General features: G+C 47.2%; 1 long non-coding RNA gene across 1 annotated transcript in view; it reads left to right on the top strand.

Annotated features, from left to right (window-relative positions):
• The first annotated feature begins 352 nt into the window (after positions 1–352).
• The window catches only part of LOC105526259, a 12,837-nt gene continuing 5,872 nt past the window's right edge, over positions 353–7,317 (top strand). The window contains exon 1 of the long non-coding RNA XR_001004054.1: positions 353–772. This is a non-coding gene — a long non-coding RNA (uncharacterized LOC105526259). The remainder of the gene's footprint in view (positions 773–7,317) is intronic.

Here is a 7,317-nt window from a genome sequence, read left to right as displayed (position 1 = left end):
GGCCTCGCGGGGTACCCGGAGTCTGACTCGAGCTTCGACGTTTGGCCGCGCACCGCCCTCTTCCTCCTGAGCCTTTGCGGCGGAGCTTCGGTAGCGTTGAGCCGCGCCTCCTCTTCCTCCTCCACGCTGCCCTCAACAGGCCGCGCCACTTCCTGGGGTGTGAAGGGACTCGGGTGCGAGCCTGGGCCTGCAGCGCGGCGGCGGAGAGAACGGAGAGGACAGCTGGCGGGTGGTTGTCTGGGGTGGTTGCGGCCGCGGCGGCGTTCCGGCCAGTGGGCCTTGGTGGTCGAGGAAGAGAGGCAGAAAAAGGTTACCCAGGAAACGGGCTTCGACGTCGGGCGAGGGGTGGCACGTTCGAAACCCACTCCCTAACTCAGCCCGGCTGGACCCCGCTGCTTAACGAGGGGTCCTGCGGCAAAGAAAGTGGACAGGTTGCCACTTCTTTGCCTCCCCATCAGGTAACCTGAGCTATAAGGCGCTCGCAGACCAGACCAGCTTGGTTCCAGGTGTGTGTGTGGTGGGAGTCCTGTATACTTTGAGGAGGAGAGCAGCAAGAAGCCTCTAACTCCCAGGCCAGCGTGCAGGAGAGCAGCCGGCGTTACAGTCTACACTGGGCTACACACGGTCCCATGAAGTAGGAGTTCTCCCGATGTCATGGAGTGGGGCCCTGGAATATTAAGAAACTTGCCTAAGAGCCCACAGCTGGCAAGAGGCAGAATTCTGGCTCCAAAACCCATATTTTTCCACAGGTTTACCCTTTGTTGATTTGCAAGTAAGGGCTGAAGGCTGTGTGGGTCAGAGACTTAAGCACTGAAGCCACTTGACCTCGATTTGACCCAGAGGCCTCAGACCCTGAGTGAGCAGAGACTCCTCACCCCGGAGAAAGACTCATGGAGGTGCTGTCAGTAATGTGGATAGGGAAGCTGTGGGCTCTGGCAGCCAACCAGCAGGGAATAACAGTAGCTACCTTATTTTGAGAATTTACTATGTGCTAGTACTATCCGCCATGAAGTAGGTGGTGTTACGGTGTCCATTTCACAGATGAGAAAATGAAGGCTTATGAGTTGACACTTTGGTTGTGATCATACACAATCAACTTTCCTCACGACTTCCTGGACACCAGATCCTTCTGATCTTCCTCACTTCACTGGCCATTTCTGTCTCCTCTCTGGACTTCTTCCTCAGTTGTTGAAGGCCCCGGCCGTAGTTCATGATGTTCTTTTGTGTCTACACTCCCTCTGAGTGATTTATAATATCCATATGCTGATCACTGATCTGTCTCCAGCCCAAATCTCTTCCCTGACCTCCAAATTCAGCTGCTTATTTTACTGGCATCTCAAACACAATACATCTTGCCCCCAGCAACCTACTCCTTACACTCCTTTCGCTCCACTCCCGTTCTTACCTCCTTCAGAGAGTGATACTCTTGTTCATTCAGTTCCCCAGAATCTAAAAGGTGTCCTTGATGTGCTTCTCTTACTATCAAATGCCATTTGCAAGCCCTCAGCCAGCCTTGTCTGTGCTACCTTCAAAACATCAAAATTCACCAACTCTGACGTAACCATCATCGATCAAGCCACCATCATCTTGCCCTGGATTATATAGCAGCTACTAATTGGTCACCCTGCTTCCACCTCCTCCATTCCTCCTCCCTAGTCTGTTTTCCACAGAGCATCCAGGAAATCTTTGTAAGCATAAATCAGATCATGCCATTTGTTCAGAACCAAATCCATAGAAGCCCTGTTCAATCTGGTTCCTATCTCCCTCCTCACCCACATCTATCACTCTACCATGCTGGACCTGCCTTAGCCACACTAGCCTGATAGCTATTCCTTGAACTTGCCATATTTCTTCCTGCCTCAAGGCCTTTGTACTTGCTGTACACTTTGCCTGAAACACTTGTCCCCAATACTTCATTCAATTCAGGTCTCTTAAATGTCACCTTATGACAGAGACCTTCTCAGACTACCTTATGCAGAACGGCCTCCTGCCTGAATCTGCTTAACCTGCTTGTTTTGTTTTTTTGTTTGTTTTGAGACGAAGTCTTGCTCTTGTCCCTCAGGCTGGAGTGCAATGGTGCAATCTTGGCTCACTGCAACCTCCGCCTCCCGGATTCAAGCAGTTCTCCTGCCTCAGCCTCCCAAGTAGCTGGGGTTACAGGTGCCTGCCATCATGCCGGGCTAATCTTTTGTATTTTTAGTAGAGACGGGGTTTCATCATGTTGGCCAGGCTGGTCTCGAACTCCTGACCTCAGGTGATCTGCCCGCCTCGGCCTCCCAAAGTGCTGGGATTACAGGTGTGAGCCACCACGCCCAGCCTTAACCTGCTTGATTTTTTTCAGAGTGGGTATCAACTACCCAACATTATGCATTTATTTTCTGTTGTCTTGCCTCCCTCATTAGAAGATCAGCTTCATGAGAACGGGAAATTTCTCTCTTGTTCACTACTGTATCTTCAGCCCCTAAAACTGAGCCTGGCACATACTTGGCACTGAATCGATATTCTTTTGGGTTTTTTTGTTTGTTTTTTGAGGCAGAGTCTCACTCTGTCGCCCAGGCTGGAGTACAGTGGTGTGATCTCAGCTTACTGTAAGCTCCGCCTCCCAGGTTCAAGCCATTCTCCTGCCTCAGCCTCCCAAGTTGCTGGGACTACAGGCGCCTGCCACCATGCTGGCTAATTTTTTTTATTTTTAGTAGAGATGGGGTTTCACCGTGTTAGCCAGGATGGTCTCGATCTCCTGACCTCATGATCCACCCGTCTCAGCCTCCCAAAGTGCTGGGATTACAGTTATGAGCCACCGCACCTGGCTGATATTTGTTAAAATACTTTTTAACCATGATCATCTTGATGTGGGAAGGGGAGAAGGGAAAAAATATTGCTAACTTAGTTTAGAACATAAAGTGGAGTCCTCCAAGGAGTTGGTAAAGGTGAAGCTGACCCCAGCACCCTGTGTTTAGGGGTAAAGTCGGCCTGGCCCATGAGTGAGGGTGGGTCAGATTAGTTCCACAACTGAAAATTAAGTGGAGGGGGAAATGGGGATGTCTTCCACTGGTATAGATGATGGCCAGGAGATAGGACTGCGGTGGGTATTAGGAATCACAGACCTGTCCCAGGACACTGTGTGGCCAGAAATCGAGGAAAAGGAACAACACTCGCTGATTGCCTATCCCTCAGGAACTTGCAGAGTCCACTAAGGCCTGAGCACTAGTCTCAGCAGCCCCTGATCCACAGGCAACTAGAATCAGTAAATTACAAATAATATAGATGGCCCAGAAACCTTTGGGACAACATTGTCTAGCAGTCCAGACATGAACTGGTGCTGGTGAGACAGACCCAGGCAACCTTCCTCCCCACTGTCTCCAGCTCTTTTTCCACTCTTGACTTCATCAGGTGAAAAATTAATCCCATCCAGTGAGACAAATGGAGGAGGAAGTTGCAGTGCTGATTGGCCAAAAGCTGGCAAAGGGGGCTTGGCTCTTGGCCCATCCATGTGCTCATCTGCCCAGAATCACCAGCTCCCTGCTTCTCCCTGCAGCTGGCCTTCCTCTGCCCTCCCCTGGTGCCTTCTACTGCACCTGTCAGGTTACATTTCTGTTTCTACCCTCATGGATCAGAAGGGCATCAAATAGTGCCTGGCACATAGTAGACAGTTATTTCAGTCATCTATTGCAGTGTAACACCTACCCCAAAACTTAGTGTTATAAAACAACACTTTCTTGCAGTTTTGCAGTTGACTGGGCAGCTTTGGTTCACATGGTGTCAGCTGAGGCACTGGTACAGTTGGAAGTTCCAAAATGGCTTCACTCATGTGCATGGCAGTTGGTGCTGGCTGGGGGCTGGAAGCTCAGAATGGGTTGGGTCATGGGGCTTTCATTCTCCACTTGGACCTCTCCACAAAGGACTCTCCATGTGGCTGCTTGGGTTTCCTCACAAACTAGAGGAAGCATTCCAAAAAGGAGCATGTCAAAAACACAGAAAATGCAGATCCCTTAAAGCCCAGCCTTAGCATCACTTCTAGGGCATTCTTTTGCTTAAAACAAGTTTATAGGGCAGTCCAGATTCAAGGGGAGTAAAACTGGCTCTGCCTCTTGTTTTTTCTTTTTTTTTTTAAGATGAGATCTTCCTTTGTCAACCAGCCCATAGTGCAGTGGTGTGATCATAGCTCACTGTAACCTCAAACTCCTGAGCTCAAGTGATTCTCCTGCCTCAGCCTCCCGAGTAGCTGAGACTACAGGGATGCGCCTCCATGTCAAGCTAATTTTTAAATTTTTAGTGGAGATGCGGTGTTGCGACATTGCTCAGACTAGTCTCGAACTGAGCTCACGCAGTCCTCCTGCTTTGGCCTCCCAAAGTGCTGAGATTACCAGCATGAGCCATTTCGTCTGACCGACTCTATCTCTTGATGGGAGGAGGGCAAAGAATTGTCAGGCACCTTTAATCCACAGTAGTTTGCCCAATGGCCACAAATTATGTAGATTCTTCCCACAGGTAAAATACATTAGTGTCTGCCTAAGATCCCCCCAAAGGTTCAACTAATTAAGACTTCAGGTCCAAAGTATTATCTAAATCAAATCCAGGTGTTACTGACCAAAGACTAAAAGCACTCACTGCCCACTGTTCTAGAAACCAATACTGTGACACCAGGTTTTTGAGAAAAGAAAAGCTTTATACTGCAGGTAGGCCAACAGGGAGATAAAAGAGTCCAGCTGAAATCTCCTTGTGGTGACTTTAGGTCTCCCTGGGCTGTCTCAAGTCTCCCTGGGCTGGCTTTAAGGTAATGTTTTTATTAGAAAAATTTTTGGGGGTGGATTCTGAGATTAATAAGTAACTGGCAGAAGGAAAGGGGAGGTCTGGAAAGTCCTCAGGCATGCACAATTATTTCTTCATGCCTCTTCATGAGTCACATGTGCAATTCAGGGGGATTTAGAATGTAACATGTGGTGGAAATTTGTGACACCAGAAAGCTCTTTCTGTGCAAGAGCCCAGTTGCCCTATTGGTTCCAACTAATTTCAGCCAGTTCTTTTATCTCAAGCAGAGGGAGTTTTGGCATTTCAGCACATTGTTTCTTTTCTGATCTGCCATCCTGCAAACTCAGGAATTTCTGTTAGTCATTGGTTTCTTTAACTCTTTGGGACACAGTTTCACAGGTATATTCCTCAGGGAGGTATGGATAGCCGGGTGCAGTGGCTCATGCCTGTAATCCCAGCACTTTGGGAGGATGAGGTGGGAGGACCACTTGAGCCCAAGAGTTTGAGACCAGCCTGGGTAACATCTCTAAAAAATAAAGATAAGGCCGGGTGCAGTGGCTCACGCCTGTAATCCCAGCACTTTGGGAGGCCAAGGCAGGCGGATCCTGAGGTCAGGAGATCGAGACCATCCTGGCTAACACGGTGAAACCCCGTCTCTACTAAAAATACAAAAAATTAGCCGGGCGTGGTGGTGGGCACCTGTAGTCCCAGCTACTCGGGAGGCTGAGGCAGGAGAATGGTGTTAACCCCGGAGGCGGAGCTTGCAGTGAGCCGAGATTGCGCCACTGCACTCCAGCCTGGGCCATAGAGCGAGACTCTGTCTTAAAAAAAAAAAAAAAAAGATAAAAGAGGGACCCGTGGATTATAAAGACAAATTACCTTATTCCTTTTTTTTCTCTCTCCCTTTTCCTGAGAAATTTAGTTAAAAAGTCACTAGGTAGGGTTGAGCAACGTAAGAGTCCAAACAGCATAGACAGGGTGTCAAAGCCCAACCAGGATAGGGAGGGGTAAGGGGGTGGCGGGGAGGATAACAGCCCAGCAAAGAGGGTCAAAGCTCAGGAGAGTAAAAAGGTCCTCAGGACCTGAGCATGGTAGGAAGTCTCCTGTGAAGGGCAACTGGTGTTGAAGCCAAGACGTGATGAAGTGAGTGTTGAACACAGGAACACTGATTAAAAAGTAAGTATATGGCCGGGCATGGTGGCTCACACCTGTAAACCCAGCACTTTGGGAGTCCAAGGCGGACAGATCACCTGAGGTCAGGAGTTAGAAACCAGCCTGGCCAACGTGGTGAAACTCCATCTCTACCAAAAATACAAAAAGTAGCTGGGCTGGGTGGCACATGCCTGTAATCCATAGCTGCTTGGGAGGCTGAGGCAGGAGAATCACTTGAACCTGGGAGGCAGAGGTTGCAGTAAGCCGAGATCGTGCCATCGCACTCCAGCCTAGTCTACAGAATAAGACTCCGTCTCAAAAAAAAAAAAAAAAAAGTAATTATATATTGATGAGAGTTACCCAAGTTTCTGACAGTCAGAGGAGTTACAAATATAGACAGGGAAAAAACTAAACTGAATCCTTTGATACATTATTTAAAGTTGAGAAATTGGTGTGAATTCATGATTTTCAATATAGTGAAAAATGATGAAATAAGAATGGTGTGTGTGTGTGTGTGTATTTGTCTTGTCTGGGAGCAGAAATTTCCCAAGGCCATGAGCACATCTAGCAGCTAAGTTTTGGTTTCTAAACACCATTCTCCAATAAAAGGACTTAGGTATTCTTGGAGAAAAGGCTGATTGCTGATTCCAGGGATTGGCTAGGAATATTACAAGATGAACCTGGAAAATCTTGTGTCAGAAAGTGAGGAAGAACTCAAAGAATGATAAGATTATGTCAAAAAGACACAGAAATCAGTTTGAAGGGGCTCCCATTGGCCAAATATGGAAAAATTTGATCATGAAAATAAATATTGATAGAAACAATTTATTACCAGTTGAACAAAGTAAACCGTGAGTCCATAGTGATATAAATAAATGGAATTTGATGAGTAACAATATATTTACCTAATTTCAAATACTACCTTAAGAAATACTAGTAATTTTAATGGGAAACATTAGAGAAATCCAAATTGTGAGACATTCTAGAAAACAACCATTCTGAAATCTTCCAGAATGTCAAGGTCATGATAGTCAAAGATTGAGAAAATATTCTCATCACAATTGAAGGAAAACAAAGAGAAATAGCAACTAACTATCCTTTTCTTGGGGTTACACTACTGTCCAAAGAGCATGTAGTGAGGGCAGTACTGCTAATGTCTACACAACACACCTGCATCAACTAGAGCTTTGCTTTAGCTTGGTGCAATTTTTGGAAAAATGAAAAACTGAAGGAAAAAAACTAAATGCAACATGTGATTCTAAAGTGGATCCTTCTATTATAAAGAATATTCTCTGGGCATGGTGGCTCACATCTGTAATCCTAGCACTTTGGGAGGCCGAGACAGGCAGATCACCTGAGGTTAGGGGTTCAAGACCAGCCTGGCCAACATGGTGAAACGCCATCTCTACTAAAAAT

Source organism: Colobus angolensis, unplaced genomic scaffold (genome assembly GCF_000951035.1).
Source record: "Colobus angolensis palliatus isolate OR3802 unplaced genomic scaffold, Cang.pa_1.0 Scaffold581, whole genome shotgun sequence".
NCBI classification, from domain to species: Eukaryota; Metazoa; Chordata; class Mammalia; order Primates; family Cercopithecidae; genus Colobus; species Colobus angolensis.
Note: the sequence above shows the minus strand (reverse complement) of the source record. Positions and strands in the feature narration are given on the sequence as shown.